The sequence below is a fragment of the Aquarana catesbeiana genome, linkage group LG05 (assembly GCF_042186555.1).
Source record: "Aquarana catesbeiana isolate 2022-GZ linkage group LG05, ASM4218655v1, whole genome shotgun sequence".
Taxonomy (NCBI): domain Eukaryota; kingdom Metazoa; phylum Chordata; class Amphibia; order Anura; family Ranidae; genus Aquarana; species Aquarana catesbeiana.
Window position 1 is genome coordinate 495,609,585 of NC_133328.1, and position 25,464 is coordinate 495,635,048.

The following is a 25,464-nucleotide window of genomic DNA, read 5'->3' on the forward strand; positions in this document are numbered from 1 at the left end:
TGGTCTGATGACTAGGGATTTGTTATTGCAGAGGGATTCCAATCCAACTTGTAGATCCCTATGCAGTCTCACCTTCCTAACCTTGATCTGTTCAAGGTCTCGTAATACCACATCTCTAAACACCCGGATGGCTGGAGCCAAGGAACCAGGGGGGTTGAAGAGGGATGCGTTAGAGAGATTAGAATGTTGATATTCTCCTCTAATCACATTCTTGGCCCTGATAGGGTTAGATAACATGTAACGTTTAATGTTCAATTTTCGGGTAAACTTGTGCACATCCATGTGGGTTTGGAATTTGCTCAAGCCCCTGGGCGGAGCAAACTTCAAACCTTTATCCAACAGTATCTTCTCAGAGTCAGTCAGAGTCTGTTTGGATAAATTGAAAATACCAGTTCCTATGTCCTTTTTCTTTTTGAGTGCCTTGGCCCGCCTCCCCCCTCTGACTCCTCTTTTCGTTCCACAGGACATTTGATGGCCTGTGAATCCCTGGGAAAACCCCAATTCTGGTGGTTTCTACCACCAGGGGGGCCAGAGTATTGGGGTGGTCCCGGGTGGATGTAATCCTGTCGGGAGTTCCCAGGATAATGAACGCCTGGATTCCTCCCAGGATCACCCTGCCAATACCCTCCTACATATTTTAATAAAAGTTTTACGGTTTTACACTATTGGAGCGATCGCGTCACCTCTCATCGCTGCTGCGGTTACCAGTAGGACAGGTTGTCTGTGAGCTTCCGGCCAGCGCTCCAGACATTTTCAGGCGCTTACTTTATACTATCAGCATGTGAGTGCATTCTTTTTTGTTTACATATTTTAATAAAAGTTTTACGGTTTTACACTATTGGAGCCCTTCTATTTTTCATCATTATATCCACTCTGCTGCGGTCTGGAAATAATGCAAGATTTCGTCACTAGGCGATTCACAAGGGCTCCTGGGATACATGGCGCCGCTATCCCAGGAGCCCTTGCAAATCGCCTAGTGAAGTAACCACCTAGGCGGGGAAGCCAGAAGTGCTGTAGGAGAAAAGAAAAAAAGAGGTATTTACAAAGAAAAAAAATAATTTTATTGCCATTTTTTATAGCATTTAGGATGGGCATGTACATAATTGTACTTTCAAAAAACGTTTGCCACGTTTAGCCGCGTTCGCGTTTAGGAGCATTTCAAACATTTTTTTTTAAATAGTCAAAAATGTATCTCCATTAAAAACGCCTGTAAACAAAATGTGGATAAATGAGAGTTACCGCGTTTACACACGTTTACAAGCTGTTACAGGCATTTGGCGCTTCAAATGCCTCTGAACATCCATTCTGAACGTATTTTTTTGCTTTCCAAAAAAATGCTTCTGAACTCAACTGCCTAGAAACTACTATAAACTACCCTGTGTACATGTACTGAAAAGATAACATAGACGAGAGTTCAGGGGTAGCTGAAAAAAATTCCCAACTGCTCTTAAACGTCCGTTTACCAGCAGAAGTGTACATGAAGCCTTAATAGCAAGCAGTAAAGAGGAATATGCATATAAGCTAATAGGCATAGACCAAAATAACAAAAGAAGGTAATAGACCCGACCAAAAAAAGGGGTGGGAGCATTGTCTGTCAATGAACTCAGAGAAAATTGTTTTATGGTGGGTGTGTATGTATATATTTTTCTTCTTTCTATCACTGTGTTTTTATGAAAGCAAGATAGAAAACAGCATTGATAAATAAAATACAGCTTGACACAGAACTGAAATCCACAGTTTCGTTCAGTTTAAAAAAAACAAAAAAAAAACAAGAGGAAAAAACAACTTTTAATATTGTGCTCTCTCACAAAGCAAGATATAATTTAAATCATTCAATTAGGTCAGGAGAATTGTCAAACACCGGGCAAAAACCCCCAGACATTCAAGTCAGAGTAAATAACTAAAGTGAATTAAAAAAATTAGGGGGGGAAGTGGAAGCAGAAAAAAGGGGGGGGTGGATATTTTTAAAGGGAGCTGACTCAGTTGGAGAAAGCTCATGAAGAAAAAACAAACTGAATAGAAAAACTGAGTAGAAAGGAGGAAGAGAATAGAAGTGAAGGAGAAAAGAGAAAGAGAAAGACCAGGCAAAGAGAGAAGAAGAGGGGATAGGAGAGGGAAGGGAGGGAGTCAGGAGAGACAGGAGGACCATCCCCATCTAATTTCACCTCCTGGAGGCCCAACGATAAACTTTAGGCTAGGTGCCAGGGATCAAATATCATATTTTCTCTTCATTGAGATAAATAGCTTTGATTGAACATCAGCCAGTACCAATGGGACTTCAACAAGCAGTATCCAACAATAGGGGCAGGCAATACACCAGCATGAAAACTAAAACACAGTGAGCCTTTCCCATCAAGAAAGTTTGCCGCTGGCTGTAAAACCAAACGCTAGCATTGGCCGATATGACCACATCTACTTATAAAACCTAGTGAATGATGGAACAGGGGACCAGGTCATGGCCTTACAGACTGCAAAACTGAGCAAACTGGCAAAACTAAGACCTGATGACGGAAGGCCCAAGAGATGCTGTTGACCAAGTAGAATGAGTGGTAACAGGAAAAGGCGATTCTTTAAGTCAAAGGGCATAAGCCTCACATATAGTTTTTTCAAATTAGAAGTTGATAGCAAAAGAAGCTGAAAGCCCCTTATGAGGACCATCAACCACAACAAACCAGGATCAGTCCAATGGAAGAATGAAGTAGTCTGAGAGTAAACCCTAATAGCCCTGACAACATCTAAATATGTAGAAATCCTGTAAAATTATTTGCTTGGGGAGAGAAGGGGTCACAAATAGATATGGAAGTACAATATCTTCAGTAGAGGCTAAGTTCACATTGTTCACCAATATAGCATTAATGTACTTATTTTGCAAATATAAAACAGCTTTCCATTTATTCAACACATGCTTACCTCCATGTCTTCATCTTTAAAAACAAAACAGCTCGATTACTTCTGCCTTACTTCCTGGACAGACTTTAGGTCATGACACAGGAAGGAGTTGACCAGCTGAGGGTAGAGGATGCAGGGTGTGTGCTAATAAGATCAGGTCGACTTCTTCCTGTGTTATGACCTAAAGTCTGTCCAGGAAGTAAGGCAGAAGTAATCAAGCAGTGTTTTTAAACAGCTATGAAGACAGTGAGGTTAGCGTGTGTAGAATAAATGGAAAGCTGTTTTCTTTTTGCAAAAGAAGTACATTAATGCTTTATTGGTAAGGGTATAGGGGAGCTGGAATTTAGATAAAAAAAGTGAATAAAGGTGAAATAGCCTTTAACGTGAAAGGCAGAAACTACCTTAGGTAGAAAGAAAGGGTAAGAAATTCACAGGGAAGCCAATTTAGACACCTGTCTGATTGAAGTGATGGCCTCCAAAAAGGCCACCTTTTGAGACAACATCTTCAAGAGAATCTCTAGAATATTCTTAAAAAGGAGGTCTTTCTGAGAACCAAATTAAGGTCCTACAAAAGATGTGGCAGTCTGACAAGATGAACAACATGGGTACCTCCTTGAATAAAGCTACAGATAAAAAAAATTATTGGCCAAAATGCTGTTGAAACAAAACAGCCGCAACCTGATCTTTAATTCTACAAAGAGCTAAATATTGATCCACAACTTGTTGCAAAAAGAAAAGCATCCTACTCACAGAAAAAACAGAAGAGGAACTCCTAAGGATTCACATTATCTGAAGTATGATTTCCAAGAGTGTTGATAGATCTTACACGAAGCAGACCTAGGAGTCTGCAACATAATACAAACAGACTCAGACAGCTCTCTATCCCTTAACACTTGCCATTAAAGCCAGCAATCTAGAAGCAGGATGGAAGACTGGGCGTTGCAATAGGAGATCTGGATGATTACAAAGGTACAAAGAATTGTCACCTAGCAGAGGAATTGGCTCTGTGTTCCAAGCTCTTTGAAGCCAGTCTGCAGCCAATAGGATTACCAGAATTCTTTTGAACTTAATTGTGTCTTAATAATGTCTGGAAAGAAAATGTACATGAGGATATGCATAGATCAGAATAAATCTGTCCCATGCTGCCACTAAGGCTTAAGTCATGAAAGTCTGGAGATCCCTCAATCTCATGAACAACCTGTATAGTTTGTTATTGAGATGAGAGGCTAGGATATCCCCATCCAGGGTTCCTTGAGCACATCTGTCTGAACATGTCCAGTTGAATGGATCACGCCCCCGGATCTCGACTGTGCCCATGGGCGTCCACAGGTAGGGGCAAGAGGGGTCAAGTTCCCCCCCTGGCAGGGCTGGTGCTACCTATAGGCAAATGCACACAATCAGTCCGGGGCGCCGCCCTGCTTGTCACAGGGCTGGGAGTCACATACACAACATGGAGTGTCAGGGAGTGATGGTGTTTGCTACCCCTGAGCTGAGGGGAGGCAGCGCGGCCAGAGGCAGGGAATACAAATCTCTCCCGCAGCTTGCCTATTACATTTCATCTGCTGCCTGGACAGCGTCTGCTAATGCTCAGCCCGACCAGATCACTAATGATTTATCTCCACTCCTCCTCCTTGGCTCGGACTGCCGGCTGTGTGTGCTCTGCCTGGACATGTGTGAGAGGCCCAGCGCTCCCTTCTAGATAGGGACCCCAAGAACACCCACGTATGGGGCCCCAGCCTCATCTGAGCTGCTTGGCATGTGCAGCTGTTGTTGGAGCCTTCCATCTGCCTTTTAGAGGGTTAGTAATCCATTTAATTCTCTCTGTCATCTGAAGCTTGCAACATAGAAATTGATTGGAGGGGAGTTCTCCATACTAATGATTGTGTGTGTAATGTATGTAGGTGTAATGTATCTGTGTCTATGGGGGTGTAATGTATCTGTGTGTATCAGGGTGTAATGTATCTGGGTATAATGTATCTGGGCGTATCGGGGTGTAATGTATCTGGGTGTATGGGAGTGTATTGTATCTGTGTATGGGGGTGTATCGTATCTGTGTGTAATCTGTGTGTATGGGAGGTTTAATGTATCTGGGTGTAACTGTACTATGTCTGCAGTCTCCGGCCGTGATAATGACAGTCGAAAAAGGACAGAGCATGGGTGACCTTAAAATGATGCCCCCCCCTGAAAAAAGTTCTGCAGATGCCCATGACTGTGCCGGCTGTGAAAATCTGCGTGCCAGTTGTCTACACCCAGAATGGAGATCGCTGATAGACCATGAACACACCACTCTGCCTAAAGTAAAATGTGATGAACCTCCTTTGCTGCTTCTGAGCTCTTTGGTGGCAACTTTGTGTTTCACAATTGCCACTGCCATGGCATTGTCTGATGGTATCCTCAAGGGATTACCCTGCAGAAGATCTGTCCTGTGGAAAAGAGACAACGTGATGGCTCGGAGTTCGGAGTTTCAGAACATTGATATGAAGGTGAGTCTCTTCTTTGGACCATTGACCCTGAACAGACAATTCAGAACCCCCCCCCCCCCCCACAGCCGAAAAGGCTTGCATTGAGCTGTAACTATCAGCTGTTGATGGATAAGAAAGAACTTGCCTGCACAGAAAGACAGGAACATCAGCTACCAGAACAGAGTCACTCGAGCAGGAACTGAGATACATTTCTTTGTCTAGCAACAGTCATTTATTCCACTTGCACAGAATTTACTGCTGGAGGGTGGGTTCAAGTGTGGTACTGAGCAAAAGAGAATGCTTCAAAGGAGGAACCATCAGGCCTAAACACCACACAAAAGAAATAAAGAGAGGATGGTAGCTGTGACAGACTTCAGACATGGTCCTGAAGTTTATGAAGTTTGTAAAGGAGAAGAAAATCCTTCACCACCTTGGTCGCTAAGATTAAAGCCAAATGCTCAAGATGAGGAGTTGGCATCAGACTGAACTTCTTGGCATTTACTATGCAACGGAAATCCTGCAAAGTATGAAATGTCACCTGAGTGTTGTCCTGAAAAGTCTGGGATTTCCTTGAGGCAGAGAAGAACAAGAACAAGGACCTTTCTTGACCTTGTAAATACTTGAGAATACATAGACTCCATTCTACATCTTTTGATTTTCACATAACTATTTCATGCTTTGAGATCCAGGATGGGATGAATACCCCTTTTTTGGAAATGGTAAAAAGGTTTGATTGTAAATCCTAAACCTTTCCTGGTGGAGAACTGTAATGATAATGCCTTGAGTTAGGAGGTCAAGCTTCGACTTGAAGAAGGGTCTAGTCTTACACTTGTTCTCGCAAGACTTTTTGTGCTGGGGTAAAAAAGATACTTTTTCCTCCTGTAAGATTCTTAATTATATCATTTAGAATTGCATAAATTGCCCAGGTGAGCTATCATCCTAGCTGCCTGTTCAGTTTTATTTTGTTTTGTTTTCTCTTTGGTTTTTATTTGCACCTAGTGCCCTACTCCTGGGTATAGGAAGCATAACCCACTGGCACTGAATGATCTTTAATCAAAGCTATGCCTCACAATGTACATAAGAGAAAATGCATTGTAATGATGTATTACAATATACTGTACAGCGCTTTAAAAGGGTATCTCTTTAATATATGCCTGGAGTTCAGCTGTAGGCTTTCATATGAAAATTTTCAGCCAATAAACTTACAGTATATTATTCAGTATTATTTGGCTTTATCATAATACCCCATTAATGGGTTATTTGTACACAACTTATAGTTATAATTGTACATGGATTATAAGTTAACGTCCAAATATTTGTCATCTGATTCATCATTTGCAAACTCAACTTGTTCAAAACCTAGCTCACAATATTTCCTCCCCCACGTGCCTCTTCCTCTGACTTCTCTGTCAAGAGCAATGGCACAACCATCCACCCATCCCCACATGCCAGGGTGCTAGGTGTTATCCTGGACTCTGAACTCTCCTTTCTGCCCTACATCCAATCCCCTTCTAAAGAATGCTGCCTCAATCTCCGCAACATCTCCAAACTACATCCCTTCTTAACCAATGAAACCACAAAAGCTCCTGATTCACTCTCTGGTTATCTCTCGCCTCGACTACTGCAACTCCCTCCTCATTGGCTTACCTTTAAATAGACTATCCCCCCTTCAATCCATCATGAATACTGCTGCCAGACTTATCCAACTTACAAACCGCTCATCTTCTGCTACCCCTCTCTGCCAATCCCTCCATTGGCTGCCACTCACCCAATGAATTAAATTTAAAATACTAACAATAAGTTACAAAGTCATCCACAACTCTGCCCCCAGCTACATCACTAGCCTAGTCTCAAAATACCAACCTAATCATCCTCTTTGTTCCTCTCAAGACCTCCTGCTCTCTTGCTCCCTCATCAGCTCCTCCCATATTCACCTCCAGGACTTCTCCTGAGCCTATCCCATCCTTTGCAATACCCTACCCTAATCTGTCAGACTATCTCCAAATTGATCTACTTTTAGACGATCCCTGAAAACTTTTCTCTTCAGAGAAGCCTATCCTGCCTCCACCTATCAACTGTTCTTTTATTTTCATCATTAGCTCATCCCCCACAGTTATTAACCTTTCATATCACTTGACCCTCCCTCCTAGATTGTAAGCTCTAACGAACATGGCCCTCTGATTCTTCCTGTATTGAATTGTATTGTAATTGTACTGCCTGCCTTACTGTTGTAAAGCGCTGTGCAAACTGTCGGCGCTATATAAATCTTGTATAATAATAATAATAATAATTAGCACGAATAAAAAAAAAATTCTTATTGTAGATGACAGTACACTTGTTCATTTTATTTGTACCAATATGTTTATGCTGTGATGTAGTGATAGCTGACTAAATTGCCTAAAGTGACACTAAACAATATCCTTATTCTAAAAATAAAAATCAATACACATGCACTAATGGCCCTGTAGTCTTTTTTTCTGATTGTCTGCATCCTTGTGATGTCTTTTGTGAGCTCTCAAACTTCTCCTCTTGCTTCTGTTTGTTTGGAACCAGCAGTGCAGATTAGTTGCAATCCGCTCTGTGCACACTACACATCATATAGAACCTCGTCTGTCTCAGGAGTGAGCAAGAGAGCGTGGCTACATTCCTACATACTTTGGGACCATGGAGAACAAACGTAGCCACCCTCTAACAGGAAGTAAGATAACGGCATCAGAAAAAAATATTAAGAGATGTGGAGGAGGCTGAGAGTAATAGAAAGTACCTTTCTGAAATATGCAAACATACTTGAATATAATTCTTATTTTTAAACCAGAGTTTATTGTTGCTTTAAGAACTAAACAAGAAACATGCTAACCTAGGGTTCTGTAAATTACTTTTGCTATAAGAAAAGTACATCTGAATTCCTAATCATGGGTTCTCCCCATGCAATAAATAGATTCCAAAGTCTGTGGTTGCAATTAGGTTTAGTTAAGATCTCCCCAAAACCTGTTTTTTTCAGAGATGTAGATCTTTTAATAGCTATTATGCTCATCTTCTCCTTCAAGCAACAGATTTCTAATGCTGTAAGATCTGCATTTCCCTTCTTAAAACCATTGGACTCTGTGTGACCTTTGTTTGATGACATGATAGTATGTTAATTCTCACATTTGTATTTCCTACGCTAAGTTAATGAATTGTTTTTCTTACGGGCTGTTCTACAGTCCAAATTAAGCATGCGATTGCATGCAGTGTGCAGCTGGTTACGCTGCAACTTGGTAATAAAGTAACAATAAAATGTACCCATGCCATTCTATATAAATAATATTTTGATTCTTGATTGTAAAACATAACATAATTATTTTAATAATTATATTGTGATTTATGAATGCATACACACTGTCTAACATATAGATTTGGAGGTAATACATATCCTTATTTGTATGTAAAGATATGATTGTAAGTAAACCTGTGCTTAGAGGGAAATGGAGGTTGCCATTGCTGACCTCTTCTTCTGCTAATTGTAGTTGCCGGTTGTCATGTTGATCCAAAGGACTGAATACTTCCTCAGTCACTGAAGCAGAAAAAGGATGCAGATCTTGGGTTCCAAATTCTCTCTAATTTCACTTACCACATGCTGGTTCTTGGAAGTGACTCAGAAAGAACTGAAGGTAGAACTAAGAAGGCAAACAGCAATTTCAGGAGATAAACCGCAATGGAATCCTACATATTTCTCTCAGTACAAGTTTCCTTTAAAGCACATTAAAACCTAAGAAATATATATGATATCACAGTTTACCAATCCTTTGATGTGCTGGTGGCACTCGTTTTTTTTTTTCTTCTAGGCTTTAGTTCCACCTGATGCCACCACCACACTTCCTGTCCTTGTTTGACAATGCTCACTCACCATACTCTATCTGTGGAGGAGCAACATCATTATCCTTGGACAGTACTACAGGACACCTTCCCCTCTCCTCTTACCCATAACATAGGGTGGTGTTCTGTAGTTTACAGAGATAAACTGAAGGAGAAGTGAAATATAACAATATCATAAAGCAGCTTATGGACTAGTAAGAATTTTGCACTTGTATACAGTATAAACACATGCATAGCTCCCAACTGTCCCTGATTTGGAGGGGCTGTCCCTGATTTGGAATAATGTCCCTCTGCCCCTCATTCCTCCTCATTTGTCCCTCATTTTGGTCTGATCTATATAGTTGTATATAAAATGTACTATTTATCTTTCAAAAAGTGTTTCCCAATTCTGAACCTTTCATCCAATTTCTAAATTGCTGCATTTGTAAATACAAAAAGCCAATATAACAGAATAGTAGTGTTAAAAAGCGCTTGTGGGTTTAACCAATCATTTTTTTTATACAATTCTCCTTTAAGGGGGGGGGGCATGGCAGGGGGTGTGTCCTGTGCCTACATACTTTTGCTAATAGGTGTCCCTCATTCCCATTTTGGAAAGCTGGGAGGTATGCACATGCCACATAATAGTATTATTATTCAGTATTCACATATGCATAGAGAAACAGTTAGTTTGTCCATTGGTTGATGGTTTCAGGCCAACCACCCTCCGTCAAACTAAAAAAAAAAAAAACAGCCCTTAAATGAACACACAGCAAACCCAGATGAGTCATACTGTATGTACAACGTTCTCAATGTGGACTTATGTTAACTTATTTCTCTTTCTGTGTCATTAAAATGGATATGCTCTATATTTTTATCTTTTGTTCTTATTTATTGAATTCTGAATATACAGTATCCGAATCTCATCTTTTTTCTACTAGTATATGGATTTGTAGATAAAACACATAGTTTTTCTGTGTATAGATAATAGTGCTACATTGTATAAAATTCTTGCTGCCCTTAGTCACTTGAGAGCCACTGATCTGTGATGGTTTTACACCTGCTTTTTTGACAGTCGCAGGTCTATAGCTTATGGGACATAAATAATTGCCACCCAGTCTTTGGTTAGGGCTCATTTACATTTGTCCATTGTGTTGCATTAGGGTTCTCCATTGAAATCTATGGGCTTCTGATGCACCAAAACGTTTCAAAAATTGGATGTGTCGCTAAATTTTTACTGCAAGGCACCACAACGTACTAGGAGGTCTTGCAGCGTCTAGTTACATTCTAACCTGTAATGAAGTATGTTCCACAATGTGCAGACTGCTAGATTCTGTAGAAATCATCACTGCAGGGCTGCCCTGTCCTCCTCCAGCTGCCGAACTTCCGGACTGTGGGGCTAAACAGCACTGGGTCTCCAGGCTCAGTTACACACACCTCCTCCTAGCCCTCTTCTCCCTGAGTAAAGTTATTTTGCTGATTACACTGCCTGTAAAATGATATGTTAATGGGGGACAGAATTCTGTGACTGATCAGACTCTCCCCCATTTAGAGATCGTGTAACATGCTGTATAATCATTGAAGAACATTTGAAGGAGTATAAGTGTTCCCTTTGGATCTTTAGTCTTCACAAAAATGTTTTTAACTAAACCTCAGCTTTAACCACTTCAGCCCTGGAAGAACTGACCCCCTTCCTGACCAGGCCATTTTTTGCGATATGGCACTGCGTCGCTTTAACTGACAATTGTGTGGTCGTGCGATGTTGTACCCAAACAAAATTTACTTCCTTTTATTCCCACAAATAGAGCTTTCTTTTGGTGATATTTGATCACCTATGCGTTTTTTATTTTTTGCGCTATAAACAAAAGAAGAGTGACAATTTTGAAAAAAAAAAAACACAATATTTTTTACTTTTTGCTATAATAAATATCCCAAAAATTAAAAAAATTTCTTCATCAGTTTAGGCCAATATGTATTTTTCTACAAATTTTTTGGGGAAAAAACGCAATAAGCGTATATTGAGTGGTTTGCACAAAAGTTAGCATCTACAAAACAGGATATAGATTTATGGCATTTTTATTTTTTTACTAATAATAGTGGTGATCAGCGTTTTTTATCTGGACTGCGACATTACAGCGGACAGATCGGACACTTGACACTTTTTTGGGACCATTGACATTTATACAGCGATCAGAGCTAAAAATAGCCACTGATTACTGTATAAATGCCACTGGCAGGGAAGAGGTTAACACTAGGGGGTGATCAAGGGGTTAAATATGTGTTCCCTAGGCGTGTTTCTAACTGTGAGGGGATGTGATTGAGTGGGGGAGGAGACAGATCATTGTTCCTTTACACACACACAAATTCCTGTTCCTGCTCTTGTGCCCGCGATCGCGGGTGGCCGGCGGCAATCGTGCCCGACAGCCACGCGCATCGGGACCTCCGGCGTGCAGAGGGCACATGCCTGCTATGGCTCTTAAAGGAGCCAACTTATATATGGCGATTCGCACAGGAGAGCCATTCTGCCTCCGTATATTACAGGGGCTGGTCGGAAAGCGGTTAAACACTTTCTTAAACCAGAGTGCCGTCTCCCCCTCAAAAAATGAAAAGTGAGCAGCTACACATACTGTAGCTGCTGACTTCTAATGTTAGAGCACTTACCTGTCCTGTAGTCCAGCGATGTTGGCACCGCAGCCTATGTTTCCTTCAGATGTCGGGTGCTGCCACCGCCACTGCTGGTAAGGGAACCCGGCCATGAAGCATTACGGCTTCAAGGCTGGGTCTTCACTGCTTATGCGCGAAGTGCACTCCTAATGGCCCGACAGCAGGGGAAGGAGGGAGGAGGAGGGGGACTGACTTCTGACGTAATGCGCTGTGGCGAGATCTGATGGAAGTGGGGACAGTGGCACCCCCCCCCCGAAAGGTGGCAAATGGGGGGGAGGAGACAGATAAGCACAAGTTTCATTTTTGGGCTGAACTCCAGTTTAATATATCCCAAACCATAATTATCTCTATATGTCAGGATTCAATGCTGTATACTACTGTATACTGTATATATCATGTTGAATACTGAGACATTTTGTTAGAGAAGTTAAAACTGTTGCCCCAATCCACTAATAATCCCAATTACACTTAAAGTAGAACTATAGGCAAAACGGAAAATTGTATACTCACCTTTCCGTAATTTTCCTTTCCTGTCGCATCTTCATGGCAGCATACACGTTGGGTTGTGACTCCGCCTCCACAACCTGATAGGACCACATAGCTATAAATTAGAGAGTAGACGCCCGCCCCAGTATTCTCTGTAAATACATACACATGTCACCTTAGAGGGTGGGTGATTGTATGCTGCCATGAAGATGCGACAGGAAAGGAAAATTACGGAAAGGTGAGTATACAATTTTCCGTTTTCCTGTCGCATCATGGCAGCATACACGTTGGGGAGTAACTCGCCAAACTGGGTGGGAATGCAAAATCAAAATTTATTGACAAGAAACAGAAGAATTGGCCTGTATAACGGCCCTCCCAAATTCGACTGCTGCTAAGCGTGCAGCGTCTATTCTATAATGAGAAATGAAGGTGTTCCTCGAAGACCAAGTGGCCGCTCTACAAATGGTTTCCGCTGAAACTTTACAGTAAGCTGCCCATGAAGTAGCCATTGCCCTGGTGGAATGCGCTCTTAGATCTCCCGGAATCTGCAAGGTGCTTAAGGAGTAGGCCTTCTTGATAGCTTTCACGAGCCATGAGGCGATGGTACGGGCAGAAGCTGCCTGGCCCTTCCTGAACCCATGTGGGATGACTAAAAGGTTCTCGCATTTCCTGAATTGCTTGGTTACCGAAAGGTAATGGAGAATGTTGCCCTTGACATCCAGGGGATGAGGGACACCCTGATCCGTGATCAAAGCCGGGAGGTCAATCTCCTGGTTAAAGTGGAACGCAGAGGAGACTTTTGGGATAAACCTGTCTGAAGGCTTTAGGGTTAGTCTGTCTGGGTAAACCATCAGATACGGTTCTTTGATCAGCAAGGCTTGCATTTCTGAGACCCTCTTCGCTGATGTGATGGCAATTAGGAATGATAACTTTAGAGTCAGGTCCCAGAGGGAGGTATCCTCAAGTGGGAAGAATGGTTCTCCGGATAAAACCTCTAGGACAGTTGATAGGTCCCATGTTGGAAATGAAGGTTTCCTGGGCGGTCTTAGCTTCAGGCAGGCTTTTTGAAATTGCACCACCAGAGGGTTAAGTGCCCACCTAACCCCTGTCAAGGCAGAGATGGCAGAGACTTGGACTTTCAGGGTGCTAGACCTAAGGCCTTTGTCTAGACCTGACTGAAGGAACTCAAGCACTTGTACTGCTGATGGGGAAGAAGGGTCCCAACCTTGTTCCTGAGCAAAGGAAGAGAACCTTTCCCAGATTCTCTCGTAGGTGCTATTCGTGGAGGATTTCCTGGCTTGAAGCAGGGTATCGACTACCTTCTGAGAACATCCTTGATCTAGGAACCTAGACCTTTCAGTCTCCAGGCCGCTAGGTGCAATCTCTCTGGATTCGGATGTAGTAGCTGGCCCTGGGTTAGTAGATCCGTTGTTACCGGGAGTGGAAGTGGATCCGCTGTGCTCAGTTGCAGGAGGGTGGTGAACCAAGGCCTCCGTGGCCAAAAAGGAATCACAGCCAGTACTAGAGCTGTTGAGTGTTTGAGCCTCAGAAGGAACTTGGCTATCAGTGGGGTCGGTGGAAAAATGTAGCCTAGGCGAAAGTTCCAGGCGTGCTGGAGACAATCCGTACCCTCCGCTGCGGGGAAGGGGTTCCTCGACAGAAACCTCTGACACTTCCTGTTCTCTGGTGTTGCTGCGAGGTCTATGTCTGGATGGCCCCATGTCTGGCATATGAGGGCAAAGGCCTGTGGGCTTAGACACCACTCGTTGTTGGAAACGAATGTTCTGCTGAGAGAATCCGCCAGTAAGTTCTGAACCCCCGGAATATAGGTCGCCTTCAGGTCCCACAGGTTCAGTTGAGCCCATTGCATCACTGGACCGACTTCCCGCATCATGGAGATGCTCTTGGTACCCCCCTGCCTGTTGATGTAGGCTACCGCCACTCGGTTGTCCATTTGAATGAGGACTTATTTCCCTCTCAGAAGTGAGCTGAATGCCAAGAGGGCTTGGAAGGCTGCCTTCATCTCTAGGACGTTCGATACTACATCCTTGGTTTTGAAGAGCCAGCGGCCCTGAGCTGCATAGTGTAGGTAGTGTGCCCCCCATCCTTCCAGACTGGCGTCTGAAGTTACTACCTCCTGGTGGAGGATGACTATCTGCTTGCTCCTGCTGAGGTTGTCGGGGTGGGTCCACCACCGTAAAGATAGCCTGGCTTCCTCTGGGATGCGAATCAATTGGGACATGGACCCTCCATCCCACTGGCGCAGGAAGGAGGCTTGTAGGGGTCTGGTATTCCATTGCGCCCATCTGACCATTGGAATGGTTGCTGATAGGGAACCTAGGAGGCTGAGGTATGCTCTGGCCGGTAGACATGACGCTGGGATAGCCTCTTTCACTTTCTGAATGAGTAGGGACAACTTCTCCCTTGGCAGTTCCACTGTGTTTGCTCTGGTGTCCAGCTCGGCTCCCAGGAAGACCATCCTTTGGGTAGGCTGGGTGTTGCTTTTCTGCCAGTTGATTATCCATCCTAAACTCGTTAGGGTGGAAACCAGGATCTCGCGATGTTGGACGAGTGATTCCTGGCTGCTTGAGAGGAGGAGGATGTCGTCCAGGTAATGGTGGACCCTTAGACCTTTCTCCCTCAAAAAGGCTATTGCTGGAAGTAACACCTTCGTAAATGTTCTGGGGGCTGTTGAGATGCCAAAGGGAAGGCTTCGAAACTGGAAGTGCCCTTGACCCACCGAGAATCGCAGGAATTTCTGGAATGCCCCGTGGATTGGAATGTGCAGGTAGGCATCCTGGAGATCTATGGAGAGCATCCAGTCTCCCAGATTTATGGCCTGTAGGATAGACTGCAAGCTCTCCATCCTGAATGACTCCACTCTGATGGACTTGTTGAGGTTCTTTAGGTCTAGAACCGGACGAAAGTCCCCTGACTTCTTCTTGACGAGAAATAATGGAGAGTAGAATCCCCTGCCTCGTTGTGCTAGTGGAACCTCTACTATTGCTCGTTTTTGGAGAAGATCTTGGATGTAGTTCAGTAACGACAACCTTTTTTCCCGAGATGGGGGAATACGGGTTGGATAGAACTGATCCCCTGGGGGCCGGTTTTTGAAGGACCACCTGTGGCCGAAGGTGACAGTGGCCAGGGTCCAGGTATCCCTTATGGTTTCCGCCCAGACCAGCTTGAAACTGGAGAGTCTTGCTCCCACTACCGCTGGTCGGACGGGCGCACCTTCAAAAGGGCTTCTGGTCACTGGAAGCAGGCGCCTTAGGCTTCTGAAACTTCATAAAGGAGGTTTGAGGATTCTTCCAGCTCCTTCGATACTCCTTGCCTGGTCTGTATGCTCTCGCGTCCCTATATCTCTCTGGGAGGTTCCGCTTAAAGGGAGGGGGTCTCTGTTGCTTGGGCCTCCTGTCTGAGGGGATGAGCCCGGACTTTCCGCCGGTTACTTTGGAGATGGCTGTGTCTAATTTTGTTCCGAAGAGGTGCTCACCATCGAACGGAATACGACACCAGTTAGATTTGGAAGCTGGATCCGCCGTCCAGGGCTTCAGCCACAATGCTCTTCTGGCTGTTACTGAGGCCAGCATAGATTTAGACGCAGACCTGATGGTGTCGACTGAAGCTTCAGCCACAAAGTCGCCCGCCAAGCTTAACTCTTGCAACTCCCTTACTATTGTTTCTTGGTCTGCCCCCTCTGATACAAGCTTTTCCGTGCTTGTGGACCAGCTCGAGATAGCTCTTCCTACTGCAGCAAGTGCTATTGCAGGCCTGCAGGCGCCTCCAGCCGACAGGTAAGCCCGCTTGAGATCCGTGTCGATCTTTCTGTCGAGGACATCTCTAAACGTTACCGCGTCTTCAGGGATGCATCCACTACCGGAGGGGACACTAGAGGGTTCACCTTAGGCTCCTTGAGTGGGTATAGTTTCAGGAGTCTGTTATTCAGACTAGACTTCTTTTCTGGCCTCTGCCATTCTTCCTTGATCAGGTCCTCAAGTTCGTCAATGAACGGGAAAGATTCTGGATCCTTTCTGAGCTGAGGAAAATACTTCCTTTTTTCGGTTGGGCTTCCTGGGGTTCCTCCCATCCTATCGCCTACTTAACCGATTTAACAAACGGCTCTATCAGACTGAAGTCGAAACCGGCCGATACCTCCAGACCCTCATTATCAGACAGGGAGTCTTGCTCCTTTGATGTGCTAGCCCGGGCTGGAGAGGTAGTAGTGGAGAAATCCACATCTGATATCGAGGCCTGGGGGGGCTACGGCCCCAGCTGAATCTCCGACCTCCAAGACTCTCTCTCTTGTGGCCTCTTCCAGGCATTTTTGACAGACCAGTTTCCCCGGAAGAGCCACTGCGCCGCAAACCCAGCATGCGTTCCCGGCAGGACGGGAGTGGCGTGCGGGGGGAACGATGCCTGCGTGAGGGCGATCTTCTATGGCGGGATCGGCCGTGTCTAGAGCGCGACCGGGAGCGGCTTCTTCTGCGGCTTCCTCTCGAGCGGCTTCTTCTATGATAGGAACGGCTCCTTCTATGTCTGGAGCGACTTCTCCTGCGTGAGGACTCTCTTTGTCTTGAAGCAGACGTTCTTGAAGACCTGGCAGGGCTGACCAATTTAGGCAGCGTTAGTAGTGCTCTCTTTTTCAATCTTCAATACTTACACTTGTCTTCCCCCCCTTACCTAATAGGCTGACGGTGATCTGCTGGGGCAGCGGTCTCCATGGAGAGAAAGCGGACTGGAAACCTGCAGGGAGAAAGAATAAACAGCGCTATGCAGAGGGAGCAGGAATCCTGACTTAAAGGCAGTGTAAAGGAAGGCCACTTACCTTTGTAGAGCGCTTTGGAGTCCAAAAAACGATCTGTCATGCACAAACAACCAGCAGCAGCAAATACAGCTACTGCTGGGCTTTTAAATCCGCCGCCATCAGCGTTGGACGCTCGCGCATGCGCAGTAGCGCCGCGGGACACCCGGCGCCATCTTGGAAGCTGGAAAGCGGCCCAGAGGTGCCCAAACGACGCACCGCGCATGCGCGAGGACGCCGAGAACGCTCAGCGCTCCGGACAGCAGATCTAGAGAACCACAGAGTCCAGCAGATGGGCAGAGGTACTGGTAGGAGAGGGGGAAAAAGGGGGGGGGGGAGACCGCTGCACACAACTAAGCCTGTTTAAGGCTTATTTCATGAGGCCACATTGAAGCTTTCCTGGCCATTCCTCCAGCAAGCCTGTTTAAGGCTTTTGTGGGCTGCTGCACTTGAAGCCTGTTTAAGGCTTATATTTGTGGTCAGACAGCTGAGTGAGATGAGAGAATGCCCCTGAGATCACCAGAGTGGGGCTCCTTCCATTTAGCTCGTTTAGAGGCTGTACAAGAAGGACTTCCACCCAGGAGAGGCTAGAACCTGGCTGGGGCGAAGCAGTAAGGGGGTGCTGATCCGTGCGTCCTGACAGGTGAGGAAAAATAAGAGAATACTGGGGCGGGCGTCTACTCTCTAATTTATAGCTATGTGGTCCTATCAGGTTGTGGAGGCGGAGTCACAACCCAACGTGTATGCTGCCATGAAGATGCGACAGGAAATTTTTTTTTTGCCTATAGTTCTACTTTAAGTGTAATTGGGATTATTGGTGGATTGGGGCAACAGTTTTAACTTCTCTAACAAAATGTCTTAGTATTCAACATGGTATATACAGTATACAGTAGTATACAGCATTGAATCCTGACATATAGAGATAATTATAAGGGAGAGTTATAACCCCTGTCAGATTTTTTTTTTTTTACATCTCTATCCCATTGCGGAGATTTCCCTTCATTTCCTGTCCCATAGCCAAACAGGAAGTGAGGGTAAATCCCTGCAAATTAAGGGAATTCTTTAGGGACCCCCAGATCACCAGAACTATTGTCCCCATTGGAAGATTCCCCTCTATTACTTTTCTGGGGACAACCCAAAATGTGGGATTTTCTTTTACTTTCACTTTCAATGATAATGGTAAACAGGACAAATAGAGAGGGGGGGGAATCTTCCTAACAGGGTTTCTAATCCCTCTTCACTCTATTCAAAACTAAAAAAAAAAACTGCCTTTAGTTATACTTTAAGTTTATAACTGATGTTGTCAGCCTTTATATTCTTTAAAGTGTTATTAAACCCAGCATTCACTATATCTGGTCTCCCACAGTACACAGAACATGGAAATGCAATAATTCTAGTAAATATAAACTTCTAAATACCTTTTCTCATCAGCAGTATCTAGCGGCCTTGTGACTTATGTCAGTGTCTAGTTAAACCTTGTAGAAGAAGTTTTCATTCTACTCTGACTGTCCTATGAGGCTGCAGGACCCCTGACCCTTTGTCTGGATAGTGCTGACTGGCCCTGTGCTGATCACATGCACCTTCTCAAGAAAAAGAAAAACTCTAGCAATACACACCAAACTGGGCATGTGCAAGGTGACTCCAAAGGATCTAATCAGGAGATGGATTGGGGACAGTGGAAAAAGGTTAGAATCAGAGAAGACAGGATCAAACAGCCTTTTTACACAATGTGAAGGATTAAGCCCTTAGGTTCCACAGTGAGTATAACAACCATCCTTTACTGCATATACAGACTGATTTTACTGTTGTGGGTTTAGTAACACTTTAAAGTGGTTGTAAACCTAGTTACACCACTTGTACCTACAGGTAAGCCTATAATAAGGCTTACCTGTAGGTACTGTACCCTACACAGTGTCATGCCTATGAAGTACTCAAAGGTGAAACTGAGATTAAAAGATTGAAAAGAAAACCCAAGATACATGTGGAAGCCTTATGTTGTCTAAAAAGAGCACATCATGGTACTGACAACAACGCTGTATCCTGGCCTAGGCCTACAAGGCCTAGGGCAGCACTTTGCAGGGGGGCAGCACGGAAAGAGTGCTTGCGCCGTTTATTTTTTACCATCCCTGTCCCATTGCAGAGATCTCCCTTCACTTCCTGCCCCATAGCCAAACAGGAAGTGGGAGGAAATCTATGCAAATTAAGGGAATCTATTGCCCCCCCACCAGGCTCTCAGAACTAGTGTCCCCACTCGAAAATGTCAGGGCGGGTCTTAAACAGCAAGGGGTGTGGCCTTGACAGGAAGGGGTGGGTCATATTTAATTAAGGGGGTGCACGAGTTTAGTCAGGCCTAGGGCAGCACAAAACCTGAATACACTACTGACTGACAATGTCGTTTGGGTTTTCCTATCAAATCAGAAGACTTGCTGTCTTTTTGCAGAATAATAAATACAACTTTTAGGGAGAAAGGGTGAAAGTAAAAAAATCCAGAAATTTGTAAACATTTCAAGTTCTCCACAAGTGTCACAAGTATCAGAAATTAGAAGAAGCTGCAAATGATAACATTCACAATATGTGGATAATGTGGGGGCAAACCCAGCATGTTAATTCCCTACTTAATCTTATCAGCTACATGTCTGCAGTCTTTTTATGATTGGTGGAGCATGAATATGTTATACTAAAATCAGAATTATATCTTCAGAGACAGAACTTTCAGAGGTAACAAATTTTACAAGGACCGTGAAATTGACTATAGTCTGTGAAGGGCAAATAGATCATGAAGAAGGAAAGGTATTTGTTTCTTAAACAGGAATTTCAGTTCAGAAACAGAGAGGATAGGAGCAACTATGAACTTGTGAACATTGCCATTAATATGCCATCTGCTAAAATGAAAAATGACATTAAAGAAGAACTTTGCTAAGCTCTATCAAAACTGACCCCCAACATAACCTAATGCAGTTTTCATAAATTGCACTACACGCCGGTGAAAAATACCACTTGGGGCAAAGTCAGGATCCCCCTGCAGGAATTGCTTTGAGGCAGAAGGAAAACAGGTGATAATAAGTAGAAAATAGTAATGATAATAGAGAAAGCTAACAATAATAGGTAGAGGATAAAAAGATTCAGACAAATGAAAATAAGTAAAACGGTCTTGCAAGGCATATATGGTAGTAAAGTGACAGCACAATGGCAAAATTTGTAGCACCATTATAAAGCAAAAACCAGCCTAAATGTAGACTAAAGAAGTCATAAAAACAAACTAAAGCATATTAGGAAAGATTAGAAACAAGGAATGGCTAGAAAGGCCAGAAGGCATAAATGAATACAGACTAGGAAAATTATCGTACAGTAAGGGAGACTTGACACTTGCACAAATGTGTTTTTTATAGCGCTAACCCTAAGACCCGTTTCACACTGGTACCGCTCCGCGCTTTTTGCCCACTAGAGGGGCGCTTTTAACCCCCGCTAGCAGCCGAAGAAAGGGTTAAATTCGCCCAAAAACCACCGCTGCCGAAGCGCTTTGCTGTCACTTCGGCAAGGGTGCCCATTCATTTCAATGGGCAGGCGGTGTATACACCGCTCCTAAACTGCTCCAAAGATGCTGCTTGCAGGACTTTTTCTGACATCCTGCAGGCGCACTGCTCCAGAGTGACAATAGCGAATATTCATTTTCACACTAAATTTCCTCCCCAACAATCATGAAGCGGGTCTGAGACCCATTTTCCCGATTTGCCAAAAGGTCAGGCAATCCTATTGGACGCCTAGGAGAAGGAGGAGAGAGAACACGCATGGCAGGAGCCATGGAGAAAAGGACACTGAAGCCGTTGCTCCCAGCCCGCCCTCAGCCACCCACCACGCTGAGGACACCAGAGCCGCTGCTCGCAGCTCTCCGCCAGTCACCCGCCGCGCTGAGGAAACTGGAGCTGCCTGCAATCCACTGCCTGCCACCTAGATGAGGTAAGTGCCAGACCTACCGGCGGCAGATGGGGGGGTTGTTTGCCCCCCCAAAAAAACACCTACCGCCACTGCTTCTGACCCCTGCATTCTGTACATTTCTTACTCTTGACCTTTATGCATTACTTACCCCTGATCCTGCACTCTGGGCTTCATGCACTCTAAGAACAGGGTAGACCAGTGGTTCTCAACTCCGGTCCTCAGGGCCCACTAACAGGCCAGAATTTAAGTATTACCTCGGGGAGATGCAGACTAAAATGCTGCAATCACTGAGCAGCAAATTATATCACCTGTGATGTATTTCAGTTATCTTGCAAACCTGGCCTGTTAGTGGGCCCTGAGGACAGGAGTTGAGAACCACTGGGGTAGACTCATGCTTTATTTAAAGTGGAGTTCCACCCAAAAGTGGAACTTCCACTCATCAGATTCCTCCCCCCCTCCGGTGGCACAGTTGGCACCTTTCAGGGGGGAGGGGGGTACAGATACCTGTATATTACAGGTATCTGTACCCACTTCCGGCATAGATAGCCGCAGAATCTGCGGTTATTTACGCCACTTCCTGCTCCCTCCCCGCTGCCTGCTGGGAAACACTCAGGTCCCAGAGACAGCAGGGACCATCCGTATTGCGCTGCGCGACTCGCGCATGCGCAGTAGGGAACCGGGAAGTGAAGCCGCACGGCTTCACTTCCTGATTCCCTTACCGAAGATGGAGGCGGCAGCACCCAAGAACGGAGAGACGGTTCGGCCTCGGGTGCCGACATCGCGGGCACCCTGGACAGGTAAAGTCCATGTTTTAAAAGTCAGCAGCTGCAGTATTTGTAGCTGCTGACTTTTAAAAAAAAAATTTCGGCGGTGCTCCGCTTTAAAGTGTTTGTAAATCTCAAACATGAAATATAAACAAAGCATTTGCTTTTATAGTGTGTACTTGTCTCAGTTAAGAGCACTAAGAGGTTAATTTACTAAAACTGTAGAGTGCACAATCTGGTGCAGCTGTACATGGTAGCCAAACAGCTTCTGACTTCAGCTTGTTCAATTAAGCTTTGACAAAAAAAAAATGGAAGCGGATTGGTTTCTATGCACCAGAACTGCACCAGATTTTGCAGTCTCCAGTAATGGCAAATCAACCCCTAATGCCGCGTACACACGACCGGACTTTATGGCATACTTTGCCCGGTGGACTTTTCGACAAACTTTACGACGGACTTTCTGAATGAACGGACTTGCCTACACACGATCAACCAAGTCTGACGGATTCGTACGTGATGACATATGACCGGACTAAAATAAGGAAGTTCATAGCCAGTAGCCAATAGCTGCCCTAGTGTCGTTTTTTGTCTGTCGGACTAACATACAGACAAGCAGACTTTTGACTGGACTCGAGTCCGTCGGATAGATTTGAAACATGTTTCAAATCTAAGTCCGTCAAACTTTTGAGAAAAAAAAGTCAGCTGGAGCCCACGCACGATCGAATTGTCCGACGGACTCCGGTACGCCGGACCAAGTATGCCGGAAAGTCCGCTCGTGTGTACGCGGCATAAGTATCATTGCTGTTTGCTGTTTCGTTCTTCTGCTATCAGCATGAATGACTTTTGACACCAAGAGAAAAAAAGATGACAGGGGAGGGAGCTCCAGCTGATTGACAGCCTCAACTCTGTTTCTGTCTGCTGTGTGAAGGGGGGGTCCTTTCCTTCCAATCAGCTGTAAAGATTGTAATAGAAGAGGAGACTGCAGATAAACAAGTACAACTTATGTAGAAGGATTTGTTTTATCTCTCTGTGTAACCTGAGGCTAGTCACTTAACTGGGTATATGTAAGAGTTTACAACCACTTTAAGTATACTGTTTTAAGCCCTTCCCACTGTTAGCACAATTTTCCCACCTTTTGGAGTGGCAAAGGGTGTGTGCTGCTATTAGCCCTTCCCCTGCTCTGTCCCAACCCACCCTATTAATAATAAGTGTGGCCAGTAGGGTGTCACTGGATTTCACTTTGAAAATATGGTCATCTTACCTTAAGAATACACAAACTTCGGGCCTTCAGATAACAATGTTATTAACCCCTTCCCGCCGACCGAACGCACATATGCGTCCTCGGCTTTCCGGGGTTATACCGGGATGATGCCCGCAGCTGCAGGCATCATCCCGGTACCATTGTTTTCAGCGGGCGATTGGCTACCCGAGTATAACAACCGATGCGGCTAAAAGCCGCTCGGCTGTTATACCGGAGGAGCGGGAGGGGACATCCCCCCCCTCCCGCCGCCTTCTGCCGCTGTTACCGGGCCTCCCGTGCGATCGGGAGGCCCGGTGTCCATTCGGGAATCTCCGGCGGCTGGGGGCGGGCTGGAACGAAGCTGTGAGCGGCTTCGTTCCAGCCTTCTAATTGTAAACGCGGAAGCGACGTCATGACGTCACTTCCCGTTTACTCGGCTGCCAATGGCGCCGAATTTAAAAAAGTACACAGTATTCAGAATCGCCGTTTTCGGCGATCTGAATACTTTGAAGTGTAAAGGAGGGATGGGGGGTCTTTTAGACCCCCCATCCCTCCATAAAGAGTACCTGTCACCACATATTACTGTCACAAGGGATGTTTACATTGCTTGTGACAGCAATAAAAGTAAAAAAAAAAAAAAAATTTTTAAACACAATTTATAAAAGTACAAAAATAAATAAAATAAATAAATAAAAAAAAAAAAATTTTTTAAAGCGCCCCCGTCCCCGCGAGCTCGCGCAGCGAAGAAAACGCATACGGAAGTCGCGCCCGCATATGTAAACGGTGTTCAAACCACACATGTGAGGTATCGCCGCGATCGTCAGAGCGAGAGCAATAATTCTAGACCTCCTCTGTAGCTCAAACCTGGTAACCGTAAAAAATTTTTAAAGCGTCGCCTATGGAAATTCATAGGTACCGTAGTTCGTCGCCATTCCACGAGTGCGTGCAATTATAAAGGGTGACATGTTTGGTATCTATTTACTCGGCGTAACATCATCTTTCACATTATACAAAAAAATTGGGGTAACTTTACTGTTTGGATTTTTTAAAATTCATGAAAGTGTCACTTTTCCAAAAATTTGCGTTTAAAACACTGCTGCACAAATACCGTGTGATAAAAAATATTGCAACAATCGCCATTTTATTCTTTAGACTCTCTTCTAAAAAAATATATATAATGTTTGGGGGTTCTAAGTAATTTTCTAGCAAAAAATACGGATTTTAACTTGTAAACACCAAATTTCAAAAATAGGCTTAGTCATGAAAGGGTTAAGGATCCAAATTATTTTATTTCCTAACACTGACATCCATTGTTCACTGTCTGCCAGTTTAGCCTTACAGCTGTGTTAATTTTCCTATCAAACACAATAGGACTGTTTTATTGTTGCAGCTAAGATTTTCATACTGTGCAATATTGGTTCTTAATAGAGACAACTTAAAGCTGACCATAAATGGTTATAGATTAAGGACTTGTATGACAATTTTGTGTTAGCAATACAGACTTAGAACTGAACCCTAGAAACTGTTCCCCCCAAAAAAGACAGGCAGAGAGCAAAGGACTAGTCACCAGTTTTGTCTGTGGTCCCTCAGCAGTTGATCTTTGCCCATTACTGACATCATGCCTTGTTCTGTACTGTGTCTCTGTATGGAGACCATCTTAGTAAAGGCAAGGTTTTACTTTCTCATGTCAGAGCTTCAAGAAGAACAGTGAGCAGCACAGTAGCGACATCACCAAATCTCACTCCAAATGGCATAAGACAGAAATCTAAGGTGCTGGTGCTCAGAGGCAACAGTGTCTTAGATCTCACACTAGAGATATATATCTATAAAACTGTATGGCAGTATGTCTAGACATTCTAACATACCAGAAAGTGCACTGCTATTTTTTTAGAAGCAATTTCATACAAAATGTACATTTTCAGGTTACTTCTTAGGCACAATTAACATTTATGTTCCCTATAACATTGCAAATCTTCACTTTTTGAGTTCAATTTCACTTTAGGGACTGGGGCTTACGTTCGGGACCCACTGGTATCTAGCTGAAACGTATATATTTCCCTCGTGTAGGCAAGGGGTAGCTCTGAGTTTTTAGTTTATCTCCGACAATCCAAAAACATTATTTTAGATTAATAGGTTAGTCAAACCTCTGCTGACATACATGTTTTAGTGACATGGTCAGCAGTGGCGGATGTTTTTTTTTTGTAGGGGTTGGGGCGGTAATCAACCAACCCCCCCCCCCGGCACTTACCCCATCTAGGTGGCTCCTGTGTCCTCCAGCACGGCAGACCCCATCTAGGTGGCGGGCTGCGGCTCCGGTGTCCTCTCCTCCAGCATGATGATTTCCACCATGCATCTCCTCTCTCCTCCTCCTAGGCACTAGGCATCCAA

General features: G+C 44.4%; 1 protein-coding gene across 8 annotated transcripts in view; it reads right to left on the reverse strand.

The window, feature by feature from the left end:
* The window catches only part of CCDC178 (coiled-coil domain containing 178), a 476,741-nt gene that overhangs the window by 205,731 nt on the left and 245,546 nt on the right, over positions 1 to 25,464 (reverse strand). The window lies entirely within an intron of this gene.